This window comes from Schistocerca nitens, chromosome 11 (genome assembly GCF_023898315.1).
Source record: "Schistocerca nitens isolate TAMUIC-IGC-003100 chromosome 11, iqSchNite1.1, whole genome shotgun sequence".
NCBI lineage: Eukaryota > Metazoa > Arthropoda > Insecta > Orthoptera > Acrididae > Schistocerca > Schistocerca nitens.
Window position 1 is genome coordinate 149,526,352 of NC_064624.1, and position 16,484 is coordinate 149,542,835.

Genomic DNA, 16,484 nt, shown 5'->3' on the forward strand with positions numbered 1-16,484 from the left:
TATACCAAGTTGCGTGAACGTTGGCCGGAATAACGGCGGCGGCAAGGTTCCGCCACACCATCTTCCAGTCATACTGAGGTAGCCGATACTCCCATTTATTCCTGCTTGGCGATCCCCGGAGAGCGCGCACAATGTCACCGACATTGCACGCAGGGACATCACCGAGCACCAGATAGCTATAATAAACATAATACCGGCGTACGAAGTTCAACGTGTACGGAATATGACTGACCGATACCGGAGCAATCACCGATGGTGGGCGATATTCACGGAACAAGGCAGCCGTCGGACTGCACGGCCCCTTGTCAAGCACTACGGTAGTCCGCTTCACGAAGAGCGCCGCACATTTGTTGCGAAAATCAACGAAACCCAGCCCCCCCTCCGTCAAACTCAAGGTGCAGGTCGCCAGGGAGACCTTAAAAATGTCACCCTTCCACAGCAACCAATAGACCGCCTGTTGAATGGCCCGTTCCAGTTGTTTCGGCACAGGCAGGACCTGTGCCAGATACCACGCTTTGGCCAATATCTGGGTGTTGATAAGAGCCACCCGTTGACGAAGCGCCAAATTCCGAGAGGAGTACAGTTTCGCAACGGCCCGAACCTTATACAGCGTGGACCGCCAATTAAGAGCTTCCATGCGCTGTGTATTGTCAGTCAGAATGACACCGAGAACAGTCTGTCGTTGCTTTACACAAAACCAGTCGCCGCGAACAGTACGCAGGCGAGGTGTAAGAGGGAGCAAAACAGTCTTCCGAGGATTGACGATAGCCCCCGTTGCCCTCTCAAATCGCTGCAGAACACCATGCAACCTGTCAATGTCCTCAGGCTGATCGAGGAACACGCCGAGGTCGTCGGCATACGCTCTACAGACCAGCTGATCGTCACCAATGCGAATGCCCCGGCATTCCTGGGCGATACAGCGGAGGAGCGGATCCAACGCCAAAGCGAAGAGCGACATAGAAAAGGGGCAGCCCTGACGAACGGAACGACTAATAGGGATGACACGACCGGGAATTCCGTTGATTACAACCCGTGACGTGGCATTCCTCAAAATATTGTGCACCATCGTCGTCGTTTTAGCGCCAAATCCAAAACCGACCAAGACCTGCCGCAGATAGGTGTGACTCACCCGATCGAAAGCGTTTTTAAAGTCGACCAGCATTATCGCAGCCGTCCGGAGCCGGTGACTTTTAACAAATCCGATACAATCCCGGTACGCCAGAACAGCATCGAAAATGTTACGGTCCCTGACAGCGCAAGTCTGATGGGCACTCACCACCTTCGGCAGAATGTTCGTCAACCTGTGTGTGATACACCGTGCTATAATTTTATAGTCGGCGTTCAGCAAGGTTATGGGACGAACATTGTCGAGATTGGGTGTTGCGGTCGATTTCGGAACGAGTGCAATGCGCCCCTCGGAGAATTCCGCAGGAATAGCAACGCCGTTATGGACCTCGTTCATGATGGCAATTAAAACATCACTTAAAAGACTGAAAAATTTTAAATAAAACTCTGCGGGAATCCCGTCCAGTCCAGGGGACCTGCCCCGAGGACTCCGTTTCACAGCTGTATCTAGGTCATCAAGGGTAAAAGGTTCATTTAAAGCGGCTCTATCCTGTCGCGTTAACACACGTGGGACCCTATGCAAAAAATCGCGCAGCGCCGCGGCGTCGACGTCCACCTGTCGGAAAAGCGTCGCAAAATGCTCGTGAACTTCCCGCTCAATGGCTGCACCATCGGAAGTGGACGTGCCATCCCGCTGGACCCACTTACGAATAGCCAACCGCTCGCGCCGCCGGCGCTCCCTGCTCAGGTGGTAAAGAGAGAGAGGTTCCCCTTCCACGTCACCCATCGGTTGGCTCCGCGCAATAGTCCCAACGCCCTTCCGACGAAGGTCATCGAGGAGCTTGGCTTTGAATTGATTAAGAATAGGAAGCAACTCAGGTGACGTCGTGACTCTCTGAGCGAGGTCCTTTAAACAATCTTGGTAAAAACGTGCCGTCGACCGACGCCAATGCGCCGCATCGCGGCTAAAATCGATTAAAAAACGCCGAATAGCCGGCTTGGCGACCGCCACCCACCATCCGATAGTACTGCCGCCATCGCCTTTACCACGCAAGAGCTTGCGCCACAACGCAGTAAATCGAGACGTAAGATCGGCATCGTCTAAAAGACTACAATTAAATTTCCAAATAGTGTGGCGCCGAGTAGGGCGCGCACGCGGCAAGAGGAGCTGACACATATAACCGCAATGGTCTGAAAAAATAACCGGCAACACGTCCGCCTTCTGGACGTGGGCGGCGAGCGGCGAAGACACATAGATCCTGTCTAATCGACTGTGACCGGTGGCGTAAAAGTGGGTGAAATGCGTTGTGTCCGGATGCAGCACACGCCACGTGTCCCGGAGCCGAAAGCTGTCGACCAATGTCCGCAATTCCTGGCACCAGTTAGGACGTGGGGCCTGATCACGGCCATCAATCACAGCATTAAAATCACCACCGATCACTAAGTCAGCATGATTGTGATGGAGAAGGGGACAGAGATCCTGACCATAAAATTTATTCCGCGCCGGCTTGTCACCGGCATGCGCGTATACATTAACAAAGGCAAGACCATTAACGGTACATGCTATAGCGCGGCCATTCGGCAATACTTCAATATTACTAACATCAAATTCAGGACGGATTAAGATAGCAGTTCCAGTCTGTTCGTCGGACATGATATTGTCAACGACAGTAAAATCAGAATTGTCAAGTAAAAACAACAGAGCCTGGCGCGTGACTTCCTGTAAAAATGCCACATGACTGGGAGACATGTAAAAAAGCGAGCAACGCTGACAATTTCCGCGGATTACTCAACTTATTAACATTGAGAGTTAAAACATTCCACGTACAACGCTCAGGCTCCATACACAATTAAAAGATACAAGCACAAAAACTCCTCATGTAAAAACTGACAGCAGACACGGACGGGATTGCAGCCACCAAAGGGGATAAAACGTTCCCTAAAAAAAAAACGGGAGGAATCCCCGGCATCTGTGTGAGGGAGCAACAGAGGATAAAATTGGCAGGTAAAGTATGCCACGAACAACGCTCAGGCTCCACACACAATTAAAATACACAAGCACTAAAAACTCCTTTCGTTAAAAACGGACAGCAACATGAACGAAATGGCAGCCACCAAAAACGATAAAATGTGCGCTAAAAGACGGGAGTAAGTCCCGCCAACTGGATTTGGGGACACCAAAAAAGTCACTAACTCTCACCACCTTCCACATCCTCCGCCCACTCAGTGGGGTACACGGGAGTGGGGGTGGACGCGGTTCCAGAATCTGCGCCACCGGAAGCTACCGACGGAGGAGCAGCGACGGCCATCTCCACATCGGGAGAAGAAGCCGGCACTCGCTCGGGGGCAGAAGGACAGACACGACGCAGGTGAGTGTCTTCAGCCTTCCGTTTCGTCGGCAATTGCGACGGCGCCACAGCCGAAGCCGTGTCGGCCGTCACAACCGATCCGTCACCAGTGGGCTGCTGACTTAAAACGGTGCGTAAATGTCGCACAGCGACATCACGCATCTGATCGGCAACGGTGAGATCGTCAGGTAACGGATGACGAGAAGCGGCACGCTGTTGGTGTTGCGAGTGCTGTGTCTGACGCCCGGAGCCGGAAGCCTGAGACGGCCGCCGCTCGCGGTCTAGGTCCCGACGCGCGACACGCTGTTGGGAATCTGGCCGACCAACTCGCGACTGCCGGGAACCGGCGGGCGAACGGTCAACTGGAGACGGACTGCGGTCCTGTCGGGTAAACCCCCTGTCAGAGGAAGGCGACCGACCGACACTACGAGCTCGTTGCCTGCTAGAACTGCGAGACGAAGATTCATCACGCCGCGGTTTCGGAGTCGCAAAAAAGTCCTGCGACTCCACGGCAGCAGAGCGAACAGAAGCACTGGCAGCCACGTCAACTGAGACAGGCAACGTATCAGAAACTTCCGGTACCGTAACAGACTGCGAAACAGGTTCCGACACTAAATCAGTCGCCGACGTGGGCGCGGGGTCGGACACAGACTCATGTGAAACACCCGGTAGAGACAAATGTTCGTCAGCCTGCACGGTAGCCGTAGCAGGCGCGGAAACGTCACACACAGAAACAAGGTCACAATCGGGAGTGGACACGTCCATGGCAACCGCGGCGTTAGCTAGATTAGCATCGGCCACGCGGCGCGCGGGGGCGGGGGGGGGGGGCTGTACCTAAGACCGTAGCGGCGACAGAGGCAAAGCTTGCCCCGCGCAACCCGTCGTCAATCGGTAATTGAGCAGGCCGTTTACGTTTAGGACAGTCCTGCCGGTAATGACCGACGCCACTGCAAAATGAACAAGTTTGAGGCTGTCCACTATAAGTCACAAACGCACGGTGGCCGTTAACCAAAATAAAGGACGGAATGTGTTGTCTGACAACCATTTTCACACTCCGCACACCGTTTTCGACTTGAAACAAATACGCGGAGGACCACTTTTCCTTAACTACTGACAAAACGGTACCGTATGGCCGCAAATAACGGGAAATGGTTTCATTACGGATTTCAAAGGGCAAGTTAAAGATGCGAATTTGCCTAACGCCAAAGCCGGCGTGCGACACAGTCACATGACTAATTTTACCGTCAAGATGTCGAAATTTCCGCACACCGTCATTGACAGACATAACAGAGTCACACATGTCAGGAGATCTCAATTTTAACAACACCGAATTAAGGAACGTATCAAATTGAATACCAAGAACGTCATCATGCCTTAACATCAAATCCTCTAATATCCAACGGTGAATCTCAAAGGCCGAAGGTTTATCAACGGAACGATCAAATTCACACTGTACGTTGTTCTGTCTTTCTTCACTATCATCGTAAATCATGTCCATTACTTACAGTCAGGAATGAAGATAAACCACGAGGCAGAAGAAGCAGACGACACGCGAGGCGCCGCCGGCTAAGTCGCACAAGGTAAACACAGCACGCCAGGCACCGAGGTGTTGCTGGGCGCGTGCAGCCTTCGACACTAGCGGAGGACGCATCTTGTCCCTGGTGTGCAGCGGACGGCCGGTGCGGGGTGTGGCAGTGTCGTGCTGGAGGGCGCCACTGGTAGCGATGTGGGCTTCCTCGCCTCGCCTCGCCTCGCCTCACACACCGGGTGTGTGCGTAGTTTGCAGTGCATTCACACCATTCCTATCCCTGTCCCCGTCCCGACTTTGCTCGACTGCCGCTCGCTGCCGCTCGGGTCGTGGTCCATATGACAGCGCAAGCACGACAAACGTCTGCGGGACGAGACGAGACGAGACGACTAAGGGACAGATTCGTGATTACAAATCAAGTTTGGAACTCTACACTCCTACACAACAAAAGGCGGTGACGTATTTCAGAAATCACCTGCCGATTCGTACCGTTTTGTCGTTTTCAAAGCCTTCCTGGCAAACTTGGTTAGCACATTCTCCCTCAAACTGAGTTAATTACTGCATTTTCGTACCATTGCAGTAGTTTAAAAGGCTTAAGGAAGCATCTTTGTCACAACAGAAAGGTGGTTTGAAAATTGGGCTGGTAGGGGTAGCGACATAAAACAAAAAAAAACAAAAACAAAAAAAAAGGAAGGAAGCCAACAGCACCCGGGTTTCCCAGGCGGTCACCCATCCAAGTACTAACCGGGCCCAATGATGCTTAACTTCGGTGATCGGACGAGAACCGGTGTATTCATCCTTTTTTTTTTTGTTTACCGGTGTATTCATCATTTTTTTTTCTTTTTTTTTCAAAAAAAAATAAAAGGAAAAGAGAAAGAAAGAAAGAAAAGACGGCTTCTTGCCGTAACAACCGACAATGACGTCGCCCGTAAATGCAACCAGGACGATGCATCCACCGGAAAAGGAAAAAATCATCGTTAAGCAAACGGTCGGGCAAAGAGTGTGGCAGGCAGGCGGCGGCAATGAGGGCAGGGGTCAACTCAGCCTGAGGCCTGGCCACAGTGGCGCCCCCACACCCGCCAGCACCCAGTGTCCATAAAACAAAATAATGAGTCGTGACACCGGTGTGAAATCCCACACCGACGAAAATTCCAAAGAGTGTCGAGCACAGACAGCAGTAAAGAATCTCGTCACGGCACAAATGGAAAAAAAAAACGGAGAAATTCCGACACACATGCCAAACAAAGAGTTTGTCAAGATCGTCCAGAAAAAGCCGAAAAGACGTCATAAAAAGAAACGTAAACGTCCAATCAATCATCATCACTTGACAGTGTGAGCGAATGATTAGAAAACGTAGACGCACTAGACGAACGACAGGTTTTTTTTTTTGTTTTTTTTTTTTTTTTTTGTTTTGCAATGGTAATCTCGAAAAAAAACAACGGAACAATTTATGCCCCAATTGACTTGAATCGAACGGAAAGAAAATAAAAAGCTTTGTACAGAACTAGAAAACAAGCCACGAAAGTACCCATCGTGGAAAGAAAAAATATAGATATATAGATACAGACATATATGTATGTACCTAAACAATACGTTATTTACGTATGGGCCGCCAATTTAGCGTGAGCGTCCCGACGGCCGATAAACACAGATTAATTTTGGTATATCCAGAGACGTAGGCAGATACACACACACACACACACACACACACACACTCAAACTCAAACACAAACACTCACACACAAACAAACATTTAGAAAAGCTCAATTCACGTTGGTTTCTGACGAAAAATTGCGTCGACATGCTGCATAAGTTACACTCCTAGATTCAGTTACAGTAAAAAAACCAGTCCTGCGCATCAAATTAGTGACGTAGTAGGAATTTTTTTTTTAAAGTCATTTATCCAAGTATCGTGTTACGTTCCATAGAAAGACAAAACAAATTTGAAGAAAAAATAAGACATGTTCGAGAAAACAATGTTGTCATCACAGCAGTTTTTCAAAAGCATAAGTGAGAGCAATTGTTAAAAAATTGGCAAAAGTCCGAGTATAGTCAGTCCGGGAGTGAATAAGACGATGCTGCGCAGACAGATATTCAAGAAAGTGAAAATCATCCACCAGCCGCAAATGCAAGAGAGCATAGACAGTATGTGCAGTAAGCCACGTAGTAGCCGCACGTTTCGTGGCCGGATAAGGTCGAAAATCCGGAATCAGCGCAACGTCCACGGAAAAAGTGGTAGGACTCGTGCGATTGACGAGGGCAAGAAGCTTAACTGCAATGTTCCAAATCGACGCTGATCGCGGACACAAAAATCGGTGTTCGAGCGTGTCGTCGCATGGACAATAGTCACACAAACCAGACGGCCGCAAATGTATGCGACACATCTTGTCGTTAGTGGGGAAGGTTCGATTCACGACCTTATACCACAAACTACTAACGTCCGGCGGCAAGTAAGAGGCGTGGATGTTGGCCCACACTGTCCGCCACGCCGATCCAGGAAAACGCAATTCCATCTTATTGCTAGCAGGCCGCCCCCGCAAAGCGGAATACACGCCCCGCGCTGATCTCGTCCGAGGATTGAGGTCGTCAGCACCGAGATAACTCTTATGAACGAAAAATTCCCGAACATAACGCAGGCGGTATGGGATCCCGGTCGGATCGAGCGGAGCCAGCTCAGAGGAGGGACGATAAACACGGAACAAAAGAGTCGTGAGATGCGAGGCGTTCTTCTCAATCGTGACACAAGTCCGATGAATCAGTAGTGCAGATGCTTTGGCCACAAAGTGGATCAGGCCAAGCCCACCTCGGTCACGCGGCAAAGTACACGTGAGATAAGCCACTTTAAAAACATCCCCCCGCCACAGAAACCAATAGACCGCTTGCGTTATGGCACGTCCTAGTTCTGTCGGGACGTGAAATAGTTGGGCTAGGTACCAGGCCTTGCTGAGTAAGAAAGAATTGATCAGCGCGACCCTCTGTGTTAGCGCCAAGGTGCGAGTGGCACTCAAGTGAGTCATCGCGCGTAAACCATACAAAACAAGACGCCAATTAGAAGCCGCCGTCTGCAAGAGATTAGGTCGAAAGCGGACGCCCAAAATTTTATGCTCACGAGTGACAGTGAACCACGGGCGCGAGAAGCCGCGCGAAACCGCATGAATCGGGAGAAAGACGGTTTTACGAGGATTAATACTCGCGCCCGATGCAAGTTCGTATGTACTTAGAATGGCACGAATATCGTCTAAGTCTGAGACCGAGGACACCAACAAACCAAGATCATCGGCATATGCGCTGCACACGTATTTGGTACCGCCAAGACGCAGACCTTGACAAGAAGATGCCAATTTCCGCAACAATGGGTCCAAAGAGATCGCAAATAACGCCATAGATAAAGGGCATCCTTGTTTCACTGAACATCGTATTGGAACAGGCTCCGAAAGACATCCATTAATACAAACTCGAGAGGACGACGCCGTAAACAAATTAAAGAGCATGTTAATAAATGTCGCTCCAAAACCAAATTGTTGCAACACCCGCCGTAGATATTGGTGGCCCACCCTATCGAACGCCATAGCAAAATCGACCGACAAAATACCCAATGGTTGTCTGTGCGTCGTCGCATACGCAATTGCGTCGCGATACGTCAACACAGCGTCGTAGATTGTGCGGTGTGGCACCGCGCAGAATTGGTACTCACTGATCACTTTGCCCATGATCACTTTCAAACGAAGCGCAACACATTTCGTGAACAATTTGTAGTCACCGTTGAGGAGAGTGAGGGGACGTAAATCACACATTTTACGATTGGTCGGCGTCTTTGGAGCTAGGGTCACGACGCCTTCCAAAAAAGATGGAGGAACCGGCACACCACTTAAGATTTCATTGTACACATCTGTCAGTATAGGACCAAACAAATGCCAAAAGTAAAGATAGAATTCCGGCGGTAAGCCGTCAGCGCCGGGTGATTTGTTCTTCGCACACTGTGTTAGCACGTCACGCACTTCCTCGACAGTGAACGGTTCAGTAAGGTGGAGACGATCGGTGACTGTGAGAACCCGCGGAACGTCAGCAAGGAGATCAGAAACGGCGACGTCGTCACTATCTTTAGCACTAAAAAGATCGACAAAGTGCCGGTGCGCCTCAGCAACAATCTCCGACTGAGTGCGGACGCGCACGCCATCAGCTGTTTCCAGTTCTGTGACGTAACGGCGCGCCGCCCGACGGCGCTCCCGCAAGTGATGGAACAAGGAGGGCGCTTCGTCGTCAAAGAAACCAGGAGCCTGACTCCGCACAACACTACCCTTCAACGACTGCGTCTTCAGAGCCAAAAGACGGGTTTTAATTTGCCGAATCTGCGCCAACCTGAGACCCGGAGTGTTCGGCTGTAGGCGGATCGCGTCATTGAGACAAGTCTCATAAAAATGCATAGTGGACCTCTCCCAATCAGCAAGCTGGCGACTGAATTCACAGATTGCTTTACGGAGCGCTGGCTTCACGTATTCCACCCACCACGATAGAAACGTGGGATATACGGCACGATATTGCGCAGCCTGCTGCCACACACGAGAAACGACCGGTTCAAAACCAGGATGCGACAAATGACAAACATTAAACTTCCACATAGGCCGCATACGGGGTTTTGTGGCTTGCAAAGAATGGAAGCGACAAACATAGGCACAATGGTCCGAAAAAAGAACGGGGTGTACCTGAGACTCGAGAACACAACCCTTTTTGTCACCAGAAATGTAAATGCGATCGATCCGGCTCCGACCTGTCACGTAGTAATAAGTAAACCCCGGTTCGTCGGGATACAAATGACGCCAGGTATCGACCAATTTCAGTTCCGTGACAAGCGTTTGTAGTTCTAGACATTTGTAGGGCTGTGGCTCCTGGTCGCTAGCAGCCAACACACAATTAAAATCACCACCCAACACGATGGGCAGGTGGTTACCAGAAAGAAGATGACAAATATCTCTGCTTTAAAACACGCGACGCTGCAGCTTCCCCTCAGCACCGGAAGGTGCGTACACGTTCACGTAACGGATGTTGTTGACCGTACAGGCCACCCCACGCCCGTTAGGTATCGTAGCAACGTCCGTGTAAGCAATGCCGGCCCTAACCAACAACGCAGTACCACAGTTACATTCCGGATCAAAATTAAGCAGCACCTGATAGCCGGGAACAAATTGTAAAAGATCGGACACAACTTCTTGTAAAAAGACTACGTCGGCAGCAACAAAACGTAAAAAGTCCACCAAGCTCAAGTACTTAGCACGCGACGCCAACCGGTTTAAATTTATAGTAGCGACAACAGATGGAAGGTGCGCTACCATACACAAAAGAGACAAACAAACAAGCTAGACGGTAGTGAAAGTACCGTCAGCCTCCTCCACATCCTCTGCCCAGTCACACGGTTGCGTGTGCGGAGACGCACCCGCAACATCCGTGAGCGTGGGCGCACCGGGAGTTCCCACCGACAGAGGTACGTCGTGCGTGGGAGGGACCGACGCGAGATCTTGTGAAGAGGGGCGCGCGCGGCGCTCAGGAGGGTCCTCGGCTTTTCGCTTTTGTGAGGAGTGAACCGGAATTGGCGCGGTAACTACATCGGTGTCCATTGCACTGTCCAGTTCCCCAGATTGTAACACACCTTTCAAATGGCGTACCACTTCCTGCCGGCGGTCGTCCGCACGCGCGGGCTGACTACTGGCCACCGAATGCTGCTGACGGCGCCCGGAAGGGGCAGCCGTCCGAGCGTCAGGAACGACACGCTGCGCTTTTTGAGACGCCTGCGGCTGTTGCTGTGAAGGCTTCGAACGCGGAGAGGGTTTACGTTGTGGAGACGGGCTACGGTCCCTGCCAGAGGAAGACCGTTGCGTCAAAACCGCAGAAGTGCTTGCACTACGTGCGCGGTCGACAGAGCCGCGACGCCGAGACGTAGTGTCACGCCGCGACCTAGGTTTTTCACGTGTAGGCGCCTTAGGCGGAGCGCAAGCAGCTCCAGAAGCGGGAACCGATTCCGAAGGATACGAAACGGGGGCAGTACGTAGACGGACAGGTTCCGACACCGGTGTCTCAGATACTTTTTGGGACGACACAAAAACCCGTTCGACGGGAATTGAGTCGGACGGGTCAGATGGAACACGTTCCGCAACAGAAGACACATCCGTGCGAACAAAGTCCGTCACGACAACGTCTGAGACTACCGGGCTCGAAACTACATCACAAACAACAACCGGAGCGGGTTCTGCACACGTCTCTGTCGACTCGGACAGAATGTCTGACCGTGAACCAAGAGCAACATCAGCAGGCGAAGGCACGACCGACACGACCGAACCGACCACAACAGGGGCGACAGGCGTAACGTCCATGGGAACAGGGGTGTCAACACGGCGGGCAGGCGAAGGGGGTGCACCTAATGCAACCGCCGCCCACGTTGTCTGTACGTCACCGTCATCGCCAAGTGGCAACTGTACCGGACGCCGACGGCGCGGACAATGTTGTCTAAAGTGGTCCGTAGCGTTACAATATGAACATGTTTGTGGTTGTCCACTGTAGGTAATGAAGGCGCGATGACCGGCCATATACAAAAAGGACGGAACATGCTTCCGCACAATCATTCTAACGCTACGGATACCGTTTTCGACTTGAAAAGGGTACGCAGCCGACCACTTTTCTTTAACTACCGACAACACAGTACCGTAGGGGCCAAGACAACGTGAAATGGTCGCGTTTTTGACCTCGAAAGGAAGATTAAACACCCGCACATTACGAACACCGAAACCTGCATTTGTAAGGTGAACATTACTAACACTGCCGTCAGAATGCTTAAATTTTCGCACACCATCATTAACGGTTACTATACTGTCACATAGGTCCGAATTACTGAGTTTCACGAAGAGAGAGTTGAGGAACGTGTCTAACTGCAAGCCAAGTACGTCACTGTCGGTTAACTTTAAGTCATTGATTAACCAATGATGAATTTCTAAAGCTGACGGTCGGGACACAGTACGGTCAAATTCACATTGAACATTATTCTCGCGATCTTCAGAGTCCATGTCTACTCACAGTTGTGATGAAAACCAGCAACCGCGAGGCGAAGATCCGCCACGTGGCACAGCGAGCACGCGACTGACAAACACCAACGGCCGAGCGGAGCGCGCCGCACCGAGGTGTGGCTGGGCGCGTGCAACCTTCGACACACGCGGAAGGCGCATCTCGTCCCTGGTGTCCAGCGGGGGGCTGGCGCGCGGCCGACCGGCGTATGGTCTGTGCGGGGTGTGGCAGTGTCGTGCTGGAGGGCGCCACTGGTAGCGATGTGGGCTTCCTCGCCTCGCCTCGCCTCGCCTCGCCTCGCCCCGCCTCGCCCCACACCGGGTGTGTGCGTAGTTTGCAGTGCATTCGCACCATTCCTATCCCTGTCCCCGTTGCTCGACTGCCGCTCGCTGCCGCTCGGGTCGTGGTCCATATGACAGCGCAAGCACGACAAACGTCTGCGGGACGAGACGAGACGAGACGACTAAGGGACAGATTCGTGATTACAAATCAAGTTTGGAACTCTACACTCCTACACAACAATAGGCGGTGACGTATTTCAGAAATCACCCGCCGATTCGTACCGTTTTGTCGTTTTCAAAGCCTTCCTGGCAAACTTGGTTAGCACATTCTCCCTCAAACTGAGTTAATTACTGCATTTTCGTACCATTGCAGTAGTTTAAAAGGCTTAAGGAAGCATCTTTGTCACAACAGAAAGGTGGTTTGAAAATTGGGCTGGTAGGGGTAGCGACATAAAACAAAAAAAAAAGGAAGGGAGCCAACAGCACCCGGGTTTCCCAGGTGGTCACCCATCCAAGTACTAACCGGGCCCAATGATGCTTAACTTCGGTGATCGGACGAGAACCGGTGTAATCATCATTTTTTTTTTTTTTTTTTTTGAAAGGTAGTTTGAAAATTGGGCTGGCAGGGGTAGCGACATAATAACAAAAAAAAAGGATGGCAGCCAACAGCACCCGGGTTTCCCAGGCGGTCACCCATCCAAGTACTAACCGGGCCCGATGATGCTTAACTTCGGTGATCGGACGAGAACCGGTGTATTCATCATTTTTTTTTTTTTCCGGGCCCGATGATGCTTAACTTCGGTGATCGGACGAGAACCGGTGTATTCATCATCATTTTTTTTTTACCGGTGTATTCATCATATTTTTTTTGTTTTTTTTTTTTTTTTTTGTCGGGCCTCCCATCTCCCCTTATAGCCCGGCCTTTACGCTCTCCATGAATTGCCGTCTTTTTGGCGAGCTTCTATGGCTATAAAAGGTACTGGCGGCTCCCTCGAAGTGAAACGGTGGACACCAGCCAATAATCACCGCCAGCGGTGAGTAACAGAAGCGGCAATGAGGCAGTGTGGCGGCCTGGACATGGAACAAAAGGAAATATTCCTCCAATGTGTGAAAAACGAGAGCTGAGTATCCCTCCCATTGATACGCAAAAAAAATAGAAAGAAAAGAGAAAGAAAGAAAGAAAAGACGGCTTCTTGCCGTAACAACCGACAATGACCACGCCCGTAAATGCAACCAGGACGATGCATCCACCGGAAAAGGAAAAAATCATCGTTAATCCAACGGTCGGGCAAAGAGTGTGGCAGGCAGGCGGCGGCAATGAGGGCAGGGGTCAACTTAGCCTGAGGCCTGGCCACAGTGGCGCCCCCACACCCGCCAGCACTCATAGTGTCCATAAAACAAAATAATGATTCGTGACACCGGTGTGAAATCCCACACCGACGAAAATTCCAAAGAGTGTCGAGCACAGACAGCAGTAAAGGATCTCGTCACGTCACAAATGGGAAAAAACGGAGAAATTCCGACACACATGCCAAACAAAAAGTTTGTCAAGATCGTCCAGAAAAAGCCGAAAAGACTTCATAAAAAGAAACTTAAACGTCCAATCAATCATCATCACTTGACAGTGTGAGCGTATGATTAGAAAACGTAGACGCACTAGACGAACGACATGTCTTTTTTTTTGTTTTTTTTTGTTTTTTTTTTTTTTTTGCAATGGTAATCTCAAAAAACAACGGAACAATTTATGCCCCAATTGACTTAAATCGAACGGAAAGAAAATAAAAAGCTTTGTACAGAACTAGAAAACAAGCCACGAAAGTACCCATCGTGGAAAGAAAAAATATAGATATATAGATACAGACATATATGTATGTACCTAAACAATACGTTATTTACGTATGGACCGCCAATTTAGCGTGAGCGTCCCGACGGCCGATAAACACAGATTAAGTTTGGTATATCCAGAGACGTAGGCAGATACACACACACACACACACACACACACACACACACACACACACACACTCAAACTCAAACACAAACACTCACACACAAACATTTAGAAAAGCTCAATTCACGTTGGTTTCTGACGAAAAATTGCGTCGACATGCTGCATAAGTTACACTCCTAGATTCAGTTACAGTAAAAAAAAAAAAACAGTCCTGCGCATCAAATGAGTGACGTAGTAGGAAATTTTCTTTTTAAGTCATTTATCCAAGTATCGTGTTACGTTCCATAGAAAGACAAAACAAATTTGAAGAAAAAATAAGACATGTTCGGGAAAACAATGGTGTCATCACAGCAGTTTTTCAAATGCATAAGTGAGAGCAATTGTTAAAAAATTGGCAAAAGTCCGAGTATAGTCAGTCCGGGAGTGAATAAGACGATGCTGCGCAGACAGATATTCAAGAAAGTGAAAATCATCCACCAGCCGCAAATGCAAGAGAGCATAGACAGTATGTGCAGTAAGCCACGTAGTAGCCGCACGTTTCGTGGCCGGATAAGGTCGAAAATCCGGAATCAGCGCAACGTCCACGGAAAAAGTGGTAGGACTCGTGCGATTGACGAGAGCAAGAAGCTTAACTGCAATGTTCCAAATCGACGCTGATCGCGGACACAAAAATCGGTGTTCGAGCGTGTCGTCGCATGGGCAATAATCACACAAACCAGACGGCCGCAAATGAATGCGACACATCTTGTCGTTAGTGGGGAAGGTTCGATTCACGACCTTATACCACAAACTACTAACGTCCGGCGGCAAGTAAGAGGCGTGGATGTTGGCCCACACTGTCCGCCACGCCGATCCAGGAAAACGCAATTCCATCTTATTGCTAGCAGGCCGCCCCCGCAAAGCGGAATACACGCTCCGCGCTGATCGCGTTCGAGGATTGAGGTCGTCAGCACCGAGATAACTCTTATGAACGAAAAATTCCCGAACATAACGCAGGCGGTATGGGATCCCGGTCGGATCGAGCGGAGCCAGCTCAGAGGAGGGACGATAAACACGGAACAAAAAAGTCGTGAGATGCGAGGCGTTCTTCTCAATCGTGACACAAGTCCGATGAATCAGTAGTGCAGATGCTTTGGCCACAAAGTGGATCAGGCCAAGCCCACCTCGGTCACGCGGCAAAGTACACGTGAGATAAGCCACTTTAAAAACATCCCCCCGCCACAGAAACCAATAGACCGCTTGCGTTATGGCACGTCCTAGTTCTGTCGGGACGTGAAATAGTTGGGCTAGGTACCAGGCCTTGCTGAGTAAGAAAGAATTGATCAGCGCGACCCTCTGTGTTAGCGCCAAGGTGCGAGTGGCACTCAAGTGAGTCATCGCGCGTAAACCATACAAAACAAGACGCCAATTAGAAGCCGCCGTCTGCAAGAGATTAGGTCGAAAGCGGACGCCCAAAATTTTATGCTCACGAGTGACAGTGAACCACGGGCGCGAGAAGCCGCGCGAAACCGCATGAATCGGTAGAAAGACGGTTTTACGAGGATTAATACTCGCACCCGATGCAAGTTCGTATGTACTTAGAATGGCACGAATAACGTCCAAGTCTGAGACCGAGGACACCAACAAACCAAGATCATCGGCATATGCACTGCACACGTATTTGGTACCGCCAAGACGCAGACCTTGACAAGAAGATGCCAATTTCCGCAACAATGGGTCCAAAGAGATCGCAAATAACGCCATAGATAAAGGGCATCCTTGTTTCACTGAACATCGTATTGGAACAGGCTCCGAAAGACATCCATTAATACAAACTCGAGAGGACGACGCCGTAAACAAATTAAAGAGCATGTTAATAAATGTCGCTCCAAAACCAAATTGTTGCAACACCCGCCGTAGATATTGGTGGCCCACCCTATCGAACGCCATAGCAAAATCGACCGACAAAATACCCAATGGTTGTCTGTGCGTCGTCGCATACGCAATTGCGTCGCGATACGTCAACACAGCGTCGTAGATTGTGCGGTGTGGCACCGCGCAGAATTGGTACTCACTGATCACTTTGCCCATGATCACTTTCAAACGAAGCGCAACACATTTCGTGAACAATTTGTAGTCACCGTTGAGGAGAGTGAGGGGACGTAAATCACACATTTTACGATTGGTCGGCGTCTTTGGAGCTAGGGTCACGACGCCTTCCAAAAAAGATGGAGGAACCGGCACACCATTTAAGATTTCATTGTACACATCTGTCAGTATAG

The 16,484-nt window shown here is 50.2% G+C and overlaps 3 pseudogenes; all 3 read right to left on the bottom strand.

The window, feature by feature from the left end:
* Positions 1–5,637: 5,637 nt before the first annotated feature.
* On the bottom strand, positions 5,638–5,757 carry LOC126214018 (5S ribosomal RNA; annotated as a pseudogene).
* A 6,989-nt stretch (positions 5,758–12,746) lies between these two features.
* On the bottom strand, positions 12,747–12,865 carry LOC126214056 (5S ribosomal RNA; annotated as a pseudogene).
* Positions 12,866–12,932: 67 nt separating this feature from the next.
* LOC126214049 (5S ribosomal RNA) lies at positions 12,933–13,049 on the bottom strand (annotated as a pseudogene).
* Positions 13,050–16,484: the final 3,435 nt, after the last annotated feature.